Source organism: Scylla paramamosain, chromosome 13 (assembly GCF_035594125.1).
Source record: "Scylla paramamosain isolate STU-SP2022 chromosome 13, ASM3559412v1, whole genome shotgun sequence".
Classification (NCBI taxonomy): domain Eukaryota; kingdom Metazoa; phylum Arthropoda; class Malacostraca; order Decapoda; family Portunidae; genus Scylla; species Scylla paramamosain.
The window spans coordinates 386,570-402,353 of record NC_087163.1 but is presented as its reverse complement, the minus strand read 5'-3'; the positions used below and the strand labels follow the sequence as shown (position 1 = coordinate 402,353).

The following is a 15,784-nucleotide window of genomic DNA, read 5'->3' as shown; positions in this document are numbered from 1 at the left end:
TAAGTTTGTTGAAATAAAAAAAAAAAAAAGCGGCTAAAAATTAGTTAAATTACGAATTTTACCTTAGAAAGAGCTTTCCAGTCGAACATTTCAATTTCAGCTATAAATTTCAATGCACTTGTATTTGAAAACACATTAATATATTAACATCCAAGAGAGCAGCTTGTTCGTTATTGCTTCACTTATCTTCTCATGCAGAAAATATTAACTAGACCAACTTTCATTATGATTATTATTACTATTTATTTATTCATTTAACTGTGACACGTATCTTGAATACACTCGAGCATGCGTTCCTAAGCACCTCCTATGAAACAGATATTTGCTGCAATGCTATAAAACAAGTGAAGGAGAATTTGACGAACTGTTCCACTCATTCCTCAAAGATAAGGGATCAGAAGTGTAATCGTAAAGCAAATCCATAACAAGGCAATATATCAGTGGAGAATCAGCGTTTCTGAAGTGGATGGCGCTTGGTGATCAGTGACTGTCACGACACACTGCACCACGCGGTGCTCAGACTCGCCTCCAACATCCTTAAACTACAGTATATTACTGACCCCACCATCATTTGGCAAGTAACGCCTCAAATCTAAATAAAAAAAAAATGTTATATCTAATAAGATACAACTCTGATAATGTGTTTTGAGCGTTGTCTGGTGAGAAAACATTTACGTACCTCACGTCACTTATTGGACTTTTCCCAACTCTGGTTCTCTTTCTTCCTCTCTCAATCGCTTGCTCATGCACACACACACACACACACACACACACACACACACACTGCACGGATGATTAAGCTGAAAATCAGTTCGCATTTCACACATGAATAATTCCGACTCCCACTTGTATCGATAAAAGAAAGCATTACACTTTTCCAATATTTTTGAATCCATGAAAAATATAAATAGGTAAAAAAAAAAGTGGAGATTGTTGTGCACTTTTCTATTAATAACTTTGTAATATTTTATTATTATTTTTTTTTTTTTTACACTTTCAACACAAATGAAAAAATCGTTGCCAGTTTTATGTATTCTTTTCGATCGGTACTTTTTTTTTCCCCATTTACAATTTGTTTCCCTTTTTACTTTCAGTTACTGCAACATTCTCGCTCGATCCTGTGCACACAAAACACTGTGGCCACGATTACTTTTATGCGTTTGTAGGGTTGCGTTGTGTAGGAGGCTTTGCGTCCAGCAACACCTGAGTAAAGCGTCACTAGTGAGGATTAGTGACGCTGTTACTGCCGCTGTTTGTCCTTGATCACGGTATTGTTATATTTACAGTGGATCCGTAGATGGTGATGGTGATGCTAATGGTGTTCGTGAGTGTGATAGCAGTGGTCATGGTAGTAGTAGTAGTAGTAGTAGTAGTAGTAGTAGTAGTAGTAGTAGTAGTAGTAGTAGTAGTAGTAGGGGAGTTTACATTATTTTGTTATTGAATGCGTCTATTAAGAACGCAGTTACAAAATGGCCGTGAAATAGAAAGTTCACAGATTAATTTATTGTTCTTTCAGTAATCTGATAATATCAGTCAAATGACTTCAACAAAGCATCAGACGGGCAGCAGCGTCACGACGCAGGGCAAGGCGGATATCACAGTGGTACACGACAGGTCTGATTCACACACAAAGTGGCACGCACAGCAAGAAAAGACCGAGGCACACCGAGCCAAGCCTTTTAAACCAAATCGATCCTGCCAACGCCTCGCGGTCAGAGTGGCCATGGTAAAACTTTTGATTGCCTCCTGATTCTACGACTGACGAGTGTCGCGATCCAAGGTTTGGCGACCTCTGCTTCCCGTCCTCCTGCCGCCCTCCTTGCCTCCTTCCCTGCCCAGATGCACGCCACATGGGAGTCGCCTGTATGAACTTCCTTTCCCCTTATTCCTCTTCCCGCTCTCATTCGCCGCTTGCTCAGTTTCTCTCCAGCCGACCAACACCCTCATTACATAAGCTAAATCTGCTATGTTCATATGGCAATCAAATAACCTGCCTTACTTTTCACTCCGCACAGGGTGAGACACGCTCGCCTCGGGTTGGCGTGGTGTGCATCCCCGCTGGCTTCCCTGCGTGCTTACCTTGTTAGAAGATCAAAGCTTCGTGGCCTGAAGGCAAATATTGGCTGAGCTTTTCTTCCTCATGGGAACCTTCTCTTGATGACAGACTCCACTTCACAATCCAGCGAAAAATTTTGGACAAGAGGCCTGACACCCACGCTTCCTTCACTTACCAAGTCCATGTGGGATTCACAACACTGAGTACTGTCCTTCCTGTCCCAGTCATCGTGTACATGTTGGGGAGGATGACACTGAGGCTGCTCTCACCACTGCCCTCACCACACATCCGCAGTATCAAAACACCTTTCGGCGGCACCTCAGTATCATAATTATATTAACACTTCCCGAAGTTTCTGGCACCACCACAGTATGACAGCACTTCCCGGCAGCACCACAGTATGACAGCACTTTCTGGCACCACCACAGTATGACAGCACTTCCCGGCAGCACCACAGTATGATAACACTTCCTGGCAGCACCACAGTATGACAGCACTTCCCGGCAGCACCACAGTATGACAACACTTGCCGGCAGCACCACAGTATGACAACACTTGCCGGCAGCACCACAGTATGAAAACACTTGCCGGCAGCACCACAGTATGACAACACTTGCCGGCAGCACCACAGTATGACAACACTTGCCGGCAGCACCACAGTATGAAAACACTTGCCTGCAGCACCACAGTATGACAACACTTCCCGGCAGCACCACAGCGTCCGCTAGTTAATAGCATTGTCCACAGAATCCACCTGTGCATTAAACTGTGTGGACCACCACTTATCAGTTCACGAACAGCAGATCAAACAAACACCAGCTGTTCTAACGCACACCAACCATTTCCTCCCCCCATCATGGACGCCTCGTGATGAAGCACACACCTCAACACAAGTTTTCCTTCATCTCATCACTCTTGGCGGACTTCGCGCACATCAGTAAGTTCGTGTTTAGCTGGTCAGTCAAAACAAGCATCGCATTTGGCGCCAGAAGCACGATAACAGTATTCCAACAACGCCATCGCCGCCACACAGGACACACTGGACTCCGCTCGCCTCACCACACCGGCATGGAAACCGATGGAAAGCCAGTCTTGATAAACGAAACAAAAGATCATCATTATCCATAGATCCTACAATCTGAACCTTCTCTCCCTCACTGTTGTAGGGATTCCAGTCGTTTATACTCCCAAGAGGGTCTAGGCCAAGGTCATCTCACTGCCTCATTGCGCATGCCCACCACCGATCAGGTCCGGACAGAACGAAGCCCCGCATGAAGCAGCCTCTCTTATTTGATTGAAGGCGTCTTTATATTTTCCTTGCCTTTGAAACACTTCAGATATCGCATGTTTGTACACGCCTTTGTGCACTGTCGGCTTCAAGCAAGGAAGCTAGAGCCTTAAACTTCCTCGGCCACAACAGTTCTGATGCACCGCTTTCTCCCTCCATCCGTCGTTGCTTAGCTCCTCTTTCACTTACTACGTTAGGCGCACTTGTTTCTAAATGGCATCAGTCATCACTTAATGGCCCTGCACGTTCTTCAGATCTGACAGACAACAATCAGCAGGCAAGATCCCCGCCAGGCTCGTCTACTTCTCTCGTCCCCAAGACTCATGGTAATGTTTCTCCGTCTCGGGAACTGCGCCGCCTGAAATAGCGAGTGAACCGCCTGAAATAACAAGTGAACCGATGCATTCCCCTCCGCTAATTACATTTTTCTTTTGGCATGAGATGCGATGACGCCATGACTGATGAACTCTCTCTCTCTCTCTCTCTCTCTCTCTCTCTCTCTCTCTCTCTCTCTCCACACACATAACACACCATCCGCCGCCGCCAATACAGATCAGGACAAAGGTTTCCTCCTGGACCAAGACAACCACTCAGCGGCCGTCCTGAGGCACCAGTGACCTGTAGGAAAGGCGCGCCGCGGCACCTGGGAGACTCTTACAGTATCTTCCCATTCTCACCATTGTTGCTAATTATGGGTGTTTCTGTGCAGCCTCGGCGTCTCGAGGGAATGTGAGGGGTCGCCGTGATGGCCCCGTATTGTGTGCACTCCATGCCACGCTGGGAAGGATACGCGGGGCTCCACAGACTGGAGATCCACTCAGACGTACCTGTTGTTCTGTACACAGATCTCGCTCGGAGGTGCTGAATGGGGTTGCTGGTGTTTAGTCCAGTGAGTGGGCGGCAGCACGCGCGCGCACATGCATTATTTCTATCATCCTCTTTGTCATCATTATTATTATTATTAACATTATCATTATTATTATTATTATCATTATTATTATTTGTAGCAACTACTACTGCTACTACTACTACTACTACTACTACTAGTACTACTACTACTACTATCTATATTGTCAATACTAAAATTGCAATATATTCGTATATATATTTTTTGTTACTGCTGTCATCGTCACCACCGCCATCAAAGACATGTAGTACATTCACAGTCTAGTCTTGCCTTTTCGACAGTAAATGTGGGGTAAAGCTCGTATTTCCTCAGCGCGTGGCGCCTCCAAGGTTTGGCGTCTGCCTTCACGTAAGCGACGCTCCCCGGGCAGGGTTTTTTAAATTTCCAATACAGACGTCACGCTTGATAACATTTTTCCTTTCTCTCCTTTACCATCTTTTCCTCCAACATTTTCAGCCTTATTGTGGCAGCTTTTCTTCATTTCTCCTCTCTCCTTACCTTCTTTCATTCCTCCACCCAACGTTCCTTTTCTCCTTTCTTATTATGATAATCCTTTTCTTTTTTCTTCTTCTTATCATCCTTAATTCTCGTGGCAGTCATTATTTATTAATTCGCTCTTCCTTTCTTTCATATCTTTCTATCCTTTTCTTCCTTCATCCATTCCGCAACACTTCCCCACTTTACTGCAACCAACGTATTTTTTTTCCTGTCTCTCTCTCTCTCTCTCTCTCTCTCTCTCTCTCTCTCTCTCTCTCTCTCTCTCTCTCTCTCTCTCTCTCTCTCTCTGGCGAACGCGGGAATGCGTCCTCTTTTTTTCTTATGGAAACGCTTTCTTTGGTGTCTGGAGACGCTAACGAGTAATGGTGTGGAGCTTGTGTAATGAACATAATGACCACGTTAATTACTGTGGAAAGGACGTGTGTCAATTATTCCATATAAATACGCTCAAATGTGTGATACTGCTGTCCACACCCATGTTTTCCACTTCGAGGAATTCAGCGAGCGTGGTTTCAAAGATTCAGTATATGCAAATAAATATAATGAGCAATGACTTTCTTTCCGCGTTTGCTCGTGGCTGCCTTGAAGAAAAAAGAGAAACAGAAAACAAAACTGGTGATAAATTCTTCTGGTAGGAGCAAAGAAAAAATGAGCTCATTGTGCGCTCTCTCAATACTTAATAGGAATCAACGTCTTTTACGGTTCCCTGAGGGTCGTCTTTCCTTTACTTCACGGGCACTTCTCGCCAGCGTGGAGCGAGCGCTGCTTTATGGAAATAGAGTTCATTCCGGCCGGGCTGAGGCACGGGCTGCTGGCGACGTCCCTGGCACTGCTGGCAGGGAGGAAATGGGCTGTGGTGCATTTTTCTCGTGTTCTCTGCACGGGTCTGGCTGCCTTTCATCCCTGCAGAGCAACATGTTTCCTGCGTCAAGGTAAATGCACCTGTGCTGTATGTTGCAGACAGCTTCCCTCTTCTTCAGTGTGTTAACGGCCACGCTTGAAGTGAAGGAAATTCGAGTGTTGAAAGTATTGAAAGCTTTATGATTTCATTTTACAGTTAGCTTTGAATATTCCTATATTCATTGTACTGTTATATGTATAGTATACAAATAGCAGAGCCCAGACAATTCACACAGCTCTTCAGCGTGTTCCTGCACGACAAGACACAGATGTGTCACTGTTCCCTTCATTATTTAAACACTGGAGCCTCGGAGGTCTTGCCGGGAAAGACAGACACACGTGACTCACAGGAACACCGGCTGCTCCAGAGGTCGTCACCTGGACTTTCCTCCCCGACAACATCTTCTGATGCCTGATCCACTTGTTCCTCCAAACACCAGCGCTTTGATTTCATATGTATGGACATTTATGTGTTTTTAGAAAGATTTAGCAAGACAACAAACAGTTTTGCAGGAAATGTGAATATACGGGCTGTTTGTCATCTGCCTCACGCTTGAGCTATTTTTAAATACTTAGTTTTTATTTGTTCTAAAAGGGCAAGGACGGCTAGACGGTCTTCAGAAATAGACAGTTTCCAGCAAGCCTTCTAAAACACTCCAACTCACACATAATACCTGACTCATCATCTTGAGAAATTAAACCCACAAGGAAAAATTCGCTGTTTCATGAACAAGTTATGTTAGGTGGGAAGAGCCACGTTTGGTGCAGGCCTTTATCTTAATGAGCCTCGCTGGTCCCGCGTGAATGTGAGACAATATGAATCTTGTTGCAAAGTTGCATCAAGTTGCGTTTCCCAGTCTCCTGAGGCCCAGACTCTGTGAAAGCTCGGGAGTCTGACCCTCGAGACCTCGGGAGTCTGACCCTCGAGTGTGTGTGTGCGTGTGTGTGTGTGTGTGTGTGTGTGTGTGTGTGTGTGAACCACTCGTTGGACAGCAGGTATGGAGTGGCGGTGATGGTGGTGCCGCGACACGTGTAGGCGAACAAACCTTCCCGCTGTGTGATGAGTCAGCTGTCTATCCTTCACTGGGCGTGCTGAGGACCTCGGCTTAGCGGTTAGGCTACGCATGAATTGCTGCTGTTCATTACTGCAGGAAGCGTCACGTCCCTTCAGGAAGGAGACATTATTTATAGATAGTTAAGTTTAAGCATTCCATAATCATGTACTTTGTGCCTCTCTCCCTTCTCTTCCTCCCTGCTCACATCCCAGGATTCAGACTTAACACTCCCCCGCCACCATCATCTCCTGCACAAGTTCCCGCAACGCCACACCGGTCCATTACAACTTGCCCCGCGGCCACCTGACCCCTGCAGTAATGGGACACGACAGCCCCCACTCACAGGACGCGAGGCGATCTTCACTGCAGCGGGTGTATGCATGACGAGCGTCCCGCTGCAGCGAACAGCGGGGGACTTGCTGCTTTGTCATGTGTTGTGTCCCCTGTGTGTTTGTGTATGTTAATTTGTGTGCGCTTATGTGTTCAACAGGTGTTACTAGTAGTGGGCAATATATGCAGCAGCTGTAAAGGAAGAGCATCAGCAGCAGCTAAAACAGCAATAGCACTAGTAGCTTCAGAAGAAGAAGTAGTAGTAGTAGTAGTAGTAGTAGTAGTAGTAGTAGTAGTAGTAGCAGTAGTAGTAGTCTACTCCTCTCATTATCACAGAGGAGGATTCACGACCCTCTCCTGGAAGGCACCAATGTTCCCCCGCACAGTGTTCCTGGAAGACACGCATCAAACATTGCATTTGTTCTCTTTCTTGTCTGATACTTATTAATTTATTTTCTTCCAAAGGAAACTGCTACTTCAAGCTCCCTTACGCTCTCTCTCTCTCTCTCTCTCTCTCTCTCTCTCTCTCTCTCTCTCTCTCTCTCTCTCTCTCTCTCTCTCTCTCTCTCTCTCTCTCACGAGCAGATGGATTAATCACATCACGATCGCCGTACACTCAAACACTCCAGTGAATATCACCAATTCTTTCCCTGCTTTTATTGTCCGTGATTTCCTCCAAAAGTGCTTGCAATATCAATTAAGAATAATTCAAGTTAATATTTAATTAGTCAAATGTTGCATATCACGATTCATGGATACCGCGACACTAGTGTGGGATATGAAATCATGGGATCCTGAGAACTGAAGGCGAGAGAAGTTTTCTATAGGTATGCACTTCGTAAAGCCTTAGAGGAATCCTTCGCTACAAGTGATATACGAGTATACAGACTCTCACAGGTACTCTGCTGAGGCAAGACTGACACACGTGCCTCAGAGCTCGGCAGGATCCAGAGCGTTCGGAGAGGATCTTTCGAGACGAGGCGACGGGATGTGGAGGAGGAAGGATTCGATTTGCGCTTCTGGCTTCCCTCATCCATTCCAGATGAAGCCTTTCTCCCCCGATGCCCCTCCTTATGATGCACTTCCTCCAAGCAGTTCCCACACGCCGTTACTACATACATGCTTTTGCTACATATAGTTGTGCCGTTCAGGGTGGATTAGACCAGACCTCTTTCCCTTAGCGGCAGCTAAGGGAGTGGTCTTCCAGGCAAGCCTCTCCTTTCTATCTTTTCCCGAAACCACCAATGTGTTGTTCTGTGTCGCCAAACATTACTAAGCGTCCCGCATGAGGCTTTATTGGCATCAAAACTGATTTCACCCACCCCCATGAAGTGCCGGTTCCTGTTGTTCTGGGATGGCCAGCTTGCCTTAGACGAAGGAGTCCAGATCATCCCTCGCGGCGCCCCACTCCAGCACAACGTCGCGACTTTTACCGCCACTGCCTACAGCACAGCCGTGGCTCCACGCCTTGGGATCTGCTATCATGGACCATCAAAGAATACCATGGACCTTAAACCAAGATGCAGCGCAGCATATTACAAGGCAAAATACAGCACACATACGACCGTGTTTTGCGCATGCGCGAGTGCCAGCGCCGCGTCCTAGTGGGTCTGCTGTTTACGGCACCGTAAAGTTAATCAGCGGTTATGTGTTGCCTGAGGGCGGCGAGGGAGCGCCTCGGGGAAGTGACTTACATGTTATGGCTGGATGTAAAGCGGCCACCAGACTGCAGGCCGCCGGACGCCGGCCCTCCTCGCCTCCATTACTAAACCAGTAAGAAACTGTACATAGTGTATGTACATCTGAGGATTAACCTGACCACCAACACTGCCCCTGTAGCTGCCACACACTTGCCGCCCTCCTGCCCGCCCCGCAAAGCGGTGAAGTAGCAGCAATGTTAATAGCAGTAATAGTGGTAGTGGTATTAATGGTGGTAGTGGTGGTAGTGGTGGTGGTGCTGGTGGTGGTGGTGGTGGTGGTATGAGGACAATGAGTGAAAATTTGAATTCACTAAGATTTTTCCACTCGATGTCAGCATCCGTTACCGCATGACTATAAAGACACAAGACTGAAAAAAAAAAATGGAAATAAAGCACCGCTCCCTCTTCTAAAACTCATACGAAAAAATAATAGAATATAACACTGGCTTTAACTTTTTCTCAAAGGAAGGTACAGCAAACAGCAGCACAAAAGCCACCACCACCACCAGCCAGCCTCAACGCCACCCTCGCTCGCCGCCCGCCAGCCTCACATTGCCGTAACTCTGCTCCTCCTCACCCTCCGGTCCGCCTTCCATTCCCACCACTATCGTCCCTCGCCTTCGCCTCACCGCCTCCCTCCTGCCTGCAATAAAACTCCATGCACACAACCCGCTATCAGCCTACCGGTGCTGCGCCTCTCTCATGCCTACACTCTTGTCAGCATCAGGGTTTTCCTCTATTGCCTTTTTGGTGTGTTCTGAAATATGGAATTGGATAATGTTATAATACTGTATGGAGGGACAGACAGGCGCGGGTTCCGAGGCTCGCTAAGGGTCACTGTGTCGCTTTATGGCATTACTTGATGGTCACTGATGCCAGCGTCATCTGTTGCACTGCCAGGAAATTGCCACAATAACCATGCACTCTCTCTCTCTCTCTCTCTCTCTCTCTCTCTCTCTCTCTCTCTCTCTCTCTCTCTCTCTCTCTCTCTCCGTCTATGAAACATTTCTGCAGGCACTCAGACTACTTTTAAAAGGCTCTATTTGAAGCGGTATGGATTTTTAAGGGTGTTTTCATCGTTCTTGTGACAGACTAACAAGATTTCTACATTATTAAAAGGAGAAAAGGTCTTGAGAACCCAATTAATCCTCTCTGTGGCCTTTGAAACTAGTCATGGTGTGTGATGAGAGAGCAAAACGTTTCTGAATACTGGCCTATAACCCAATTTTTGTTCCTGCTTTCACCTCCGTGGTCCTCCGCCCTGCAGCGAACACTTTTAAGCCACGCTCAAGTAAGAACACCACGCAAATGACATCACTAGTTCTCATGGATCGACAGCATTACATAAAAGGAAACCTGAGAGATGCAACTGACTGAAGCGTTGTAGCTTTCAGTTCTGAAGGAAAAGAGGCAGTGGGAGGAGATGAAGCCGAGTAGGTAATAATATAGAACGAGGAGTTTACGATGAAGGGCTTAAGGAGACAGTGAGGGAGAGTGAAGTACGGGTACACAAGAGAACCTTCGGTGTTTAGTTATACGTAGTGACTGACTGCTCCATGTTCTGAAACATTTCTGCACCGCATCTCCACTACTTTCAAAAGCTCTAGTTGAAGTTACACGGAGTACTTCTGTAATACTGGTGACAGACTAACAAGGTTTCTACATTATTAACAAGAGAAACACTTGTGAGAACCCGGCCAATCATCTCTGTGGCCTTAGAAAATGGTAGTGGTGAGAGAGCAAAGCGTTTCTGAATACAGACCACGGCTTGGGAGGGTGAGGGTCGATGTGGCGTGAGAGGCAGACATGCGGAGAGGCACGAGGCAAGCCACTGTAATAAAAGACGTATGAGAAAAGTTTTTGAATAGCGCGTGAGAGAGGAGAGGAATGCAACACACAAATTCAAAGCTCACGAGTCTCGCCTCAGTAAATACTTTTTGGAAACGTGTCGGTAACAGACATGGTGCGTTCAGCAACACGAGGCTACGTTCGTAACTGCGGGTTCTGGTTTAGACAAGACGCCTCAAGCGCGATCCTCAGGCAGAGAGAGACAGTGTACAGCCTCCGTACTAAATATGATACTGGAAATAAATTAAGGATCATAGTGTAGTAACAGACGCCTCACGTACTAGAGTCTTGAACATCACTCGTCTTGCGGTCATGTTTTGCAAACTCAGCGTGACAAAGACTGGACTGGTGGAAAGTTGCATTTCATATAATAAAGAAATTACTCATTTTACAGTTACTAGACTCAGACTATTACTGTTACTAGACTGTTACTAGACTAACAACTCAGAGAGAGAGAGAGAAAGAGAGAGAGAGAGAGAGAGAGAGAGAGAGAGAGAGAGAGAGAGAGATTGGTTAATAAAGGCGAATGGGGAATAACAGATTGCAATGAATGAACACTGTTTTGTTCACGCACTCTTCTTACAAGCACTTGTGCGCCGTCGGACTCTGAGCAACCAGACATCCAGCACATCAAGGCAAGACAGGCGAAGGTTCGCGAAGCAGTGAGGCCTCGCCGCCTGGCAAAATGATTTATCTTTCCTCCCTGGCGCTGAATGGCCACGCCGGTGAGGCGCAAAGAAATCCATCCGTCAGAATTATCTTTTCCTCGAGCTACTGACCGAAGCCAGCAGCTGGATACCGGTTCTCGAGCCTTGTTTTTCGCCTTCATCCCTGCCTCGCTGCCTTGGCTGGTGACGGATCGACGCGTATCAAGACCCAAAAGAACGAACGAGGTAGTGTTGTTGGCATTTAGAAGAATACTTGTTGTGGGGTGTCGGACCTCCTGTGTTGAGGCGAAGCGACGCCCTCCGTTTTTTGATGTAAGGGTTTTATAAGATCCTTTATTCCCACGTTCCATCTTCTGTGCAGTACACTGGCTGCATCGAGATTCTGCGGTGTCTGTTCTACCTTTGGGGAACTTCACAGAGCAACCCTCATCCTCAGAAGCACCGCTACTTCTTGGTGTACAAAACTGGTTCCTTCACGCTGATACAAAGCTGTGATCGAATGTGGTTCATCGTAGAGGGGGTTGGACTTTTTTATGTCATATAACATTAAAAACACTACAAACAATGACACACATACTAAATTCTGTGAATAGTTCATAATGCAGTAACTGTGCAACACCGGCAGTGGTTTGGTGGATGAAGGGCGAGGATGCTGATGAAAATCTGCTCGGTTATTCTTGTTCGCGTGTTTTAAGACAACAGCAGAATTGTTTACAAACCATGAAGTCGATCATGATGATATTGGTTGCTAACTGTGTATGGGCTGACAACTAGCAATGCCAGGTAACCGTTTGCAGGCCGCTGCATTTATGGAAAAAAAAAGGTAAAAATCTAAAAGTGAATGTTCTTTTAACTTGTGTGAGGGCGTCTGCTCTCCGGCGCCTCTCCGAACCTCAATAAACTTCACACTGCTCCTCCTGCAAACTGCACACCCCGCTTCTCACGCACAAACTTATCATGAATGAAACGTGCCTTCATAGCTCAGTGGTTAGAGCGCTGGTCTAGTAAACCAGAGGCCGGGAGTTCGATTCTCCCTGAGGGCAGAAGGACAGTAAAGCGTTAGGCGCCAAGGTTTTATTAGTTATGATCTCTGTCACAGAAAACAACTCATATAGACCATAAGTAAAGCAAACTGTGTGAGAGCGTTTGCTCTCCGGCGCTTCCTCGAACCTCACACACTTCACACTACTTTTCTTACACACCACGCCCTGCTCCTCATACAAAAATATTCATATCTTGATTGGGCCACAATATTGTGCCTTCATAGCTCAGTGGCTAGAGCGCTGGTCTAGTAAACCAGAGGTCGGGAGTTCGATTCTCTCTGAAGGCAGAAGTATTCTCAAGCTGTAAAATGGTAAGATTTTAATATTTATGATCTCCGTCGAGAAAACAATACATAGAGACCAGAAATAAAGCAAATGTGCATGAGCATTAACCTCTGAGAGTGTTAAAAGTTAAAATCCTAAAGTATCATTAAAGTTATATCTGGCATTGTTCAGACCTCATCTAGATTGTGTTGTGCAGTTTTGATCCACATTCTACAAGGGATCTGATACAGATATTTAAGTAGCGAGGGTGACATAAACAAAATAGTCAAAGGTAATAATCAGGATAGTACAGGAGATAACAGATTCAAGCTTGATAAAAGTTAGATTTAGAAAAGAGACAGGAAAAAATTAATCAAGTCTTTTAATGCCGAATCAATAAGAAGCTTTAAGAGATTTGACAAATTAATGGATGGGGATAACAGGAAGATATAGGCAGGCAGATTTCATACAGAGACTGCCACGTACAGGCCCGATGGCTTCTTGCAACTTTCCTTATTTTCTTGTTTATATATATATATATATATATATATATATATATATATATATATATATATATATATATATATATATATATATATATATATATATATATATATATATATATATATATATATATATATATATATATATATATTATGAGATTGCTTTCTGTCAACTCTAATCTATTCTTATAATAAAATTGGTTTCATCGCTGCCTGTAGAAAGTTGTATCTGAAAAGTGTGCATAATGATCTTATTATTACGCAGGGGAGGAGTGCGCAGGGAGACTGTGCTGGCGTCTTTCTGCTACGTGGCTCTGATAATTTTTAATGTTGTTATTGTTATTATTATTATTATTATTATTATTATTATTATTATTATTATTATTATTATTATTATTATTTATATGTGTAGAGGAACTGTATATACGTGTGTGTACTACAGTGAGAAAAGAATGTGACGTCACTGATAAGAGCGCAGATTGATACACCAAACTATGCTTCCCTTTTCTCTCTCTCTCTCTCTCTCTCTCTCTCTCTCTCTCTCTCTCTCTCTCTCTCTCTCATGATTTAAGGATATATCAAGGCAATGCCGAATGACGAACAGAAGCGAAAAACATCATTATAAATAACGGGAGAAAAAATATACGAGACGAACAAACAAACAATGAGGAGACAAGGTCACGGCACTGCGCGTGAGTGGTCCATCGAGAGTGCGTCTCCTGTCCACACACACACACACACACACACACACACACAAGGAAGCTTAAAGTCTTAAGTTTCTTTGGTCACACACCAGATCGAGTCCAGTAGTCAGCTTGTGTTTGTCTGGTGCTGTTCCAATTGCGTTCGCGGCCTGGTGGCTGGCGTGGTGTTCCCTACACTGCGGTGTGAGGAGTGGACAAAATGGTGGTGTAGGGATCTTGACACCCTCAAAACTACTGCCCTGACCAGCCAGGCCGTTCGTCTCGGGGCTCACGAGGCCAATTCATGGGGAGTGGCCTTCACTGTGGCTCCTCCCGGAAATCTGCCACTCCTTCCACGCCGAGGATGAGGGAAGCACCACGTGGGACAGGCTGGGCGGTAATGTGATAGTCTGTTGTGTTGGTATTTGTAGGAATCGTTTATGTATTAGCATCTGTAAGGAAGGAATTCATTGATTTACACTTTTCTTTGGGTAAATTACAGTTTCACCCAAACAACGAGGTATGTTATTTTCGGAATGTGTATTAATGTTAGTGAGAATCATTTACGCACGTATTAGTTGCTTAGGAATGCATTGATTCAGACTTTCGCTTCTGGTAAACTGTTTCTGCCAACCAACGAACAGGTACTGAGAAACTTTAAGTATTACTCAGTTATATTTGTGTACAGTTATATTTTGTCATGAGACTATTTCACAAGGTGTGCTTTTACATCGGAAACGTAAATGATCATGGCACAAAATTGGGTGACATTTTGTTCCATATTAATGAGATAATTATTAAGCGCTCGTTACGCATAATATCTTAATGTTACGTGATTTAGGTAATTCATTCACTTTCATGATCACTGACTTACAGACTGTCAGCTTGAATAACCCCCCTTTCTCTCTCTCTCTCTCTCTCTCTCTCTCTCTCTCTCTCTCTCTCTCTCTCTCTCTCTCTCTCTCTCCCTGACAAAAATAAACACCCCAGCCTTCCCGGTGAGGCAGCCTTTCACCAGCCCACACTGCACACTCGTCCTTCACAGGTGAACTCAATGCAAACTCCAAATTTCGTTTCACTCTGGCGCTTAAACGCTCTTTCCATTCTCACTTAAAGCTGAAACTGTGTGGACGAGTCTCTCTCTCTCTCTCTCTCTCTCTCTCTCTCTCTCTCTCTCTCTCTCTCTCTCTCTCTCTCTCTCTCTCTCTCTCTCTCTATCTATCTATCTATCTATCTATCTATCTATCTATCTATCTCTCTTAGTGACTTCTCCTGCAGTTTTGGTACATGATCAGAGCCTATCAAACCCATCACGAGAAATTAGTTTTCGTGGAGGATACAGAGTTGTCTTGTGCGAGAAAATGTCGTGTCATTATTAGTTTGGGGAGAGTTGGTGGTCTTTCCTCCCCTCACGCGTGACCAAACAGTGAGTCAGGAACAGTTGAGTGAAGCTTAAACTTTACTCCATTTGTGTCTGAACATTGCCTGGAAGCAAATCAATACTCGATTACCAAATTTTTAGAGAAGATATTTTGTTGAGAACTAGAACATCTTTTTTTTTTCTTATGTACGTGATTTATAATGAATGTTATACACAATATTTCAGTCTGAACATGGCCAGGAAACAAATCAGTACTCGGTAATCAAACTTTTAGGTACAAATTATTTTTCTTGTATGTGATTTAAAATGAAAGTGGCACAATGTTGCTTCAGTCAGAATATGGTAGGAATCAATACTTGGTTGCCAAGACTTTATGTTTGAGATTTATGCTGAAAGTGTCACTATATTGCTTTAGTCCAATGAAGTCAGAAGTTCGTATAGTTTATGAAAAAAAAAAAATCAATATCAAAATTTTAGCGGTAAATAATTTTCGTTGCAAACTAGAACATCCTTTATTTATATATATGAAATACATAATGTAAGTGATACACAATGTTTTTAGCCAAAGGAAGTTAGTAGTATGTTTTATACAAAAAAAAATAATAAAATTATCATAACTGCATTAATAATAATAAACAAAAACATTTCATTAAACTCTTT

At 44.5% G+C, this 15,784-nt stretch overlaps 1 protein-coding gene and 2 non-coding genes across 3 annotated transcripts in view; 2 read left to right on the top strand and 1 right to left on the bottom strand.

The window, feature by feature from the left end:
* Positions 1–4,196, bottom strand: part of LOC135106245 (uncharacterized) — a 43,907-nt gene extending 39,711 nt beyond the window's left edge. The window contains exon 1 of the transcript XR_010271186.1: positions 2,080–4,196. The gene's annotated coding sequence lies outside the window, so the exon portion shown is untranslated. The remainder of the gene's footprint in view (positions 1–2,079) is intronic.
* An 8,024-nt stretch (positions 4,197–12,220) lies between these two features.
* On the top strand, positions 12,221–12,293 carry Trnat-agu (transfer RNA threonine (anticodon AGU)). The gene has a single exon. It is a non-coding gene; the product is annotated as a tRNA-Thr (tRNA).
* A 214-nt stretch (positions 12,294–12,507) lies between these two features.
* Positions 12,508–12,580, top strand: Trnat-agu (transfer RNA threonine (anticodon AGU)). The gene has a single exon. It is a non-coding gene; the product is annotated as a tRNA-Thr (tRNA).
* The last annotated feature ends 3,204 nt before the right edge of the window (positions 12,581–15,784 follow it).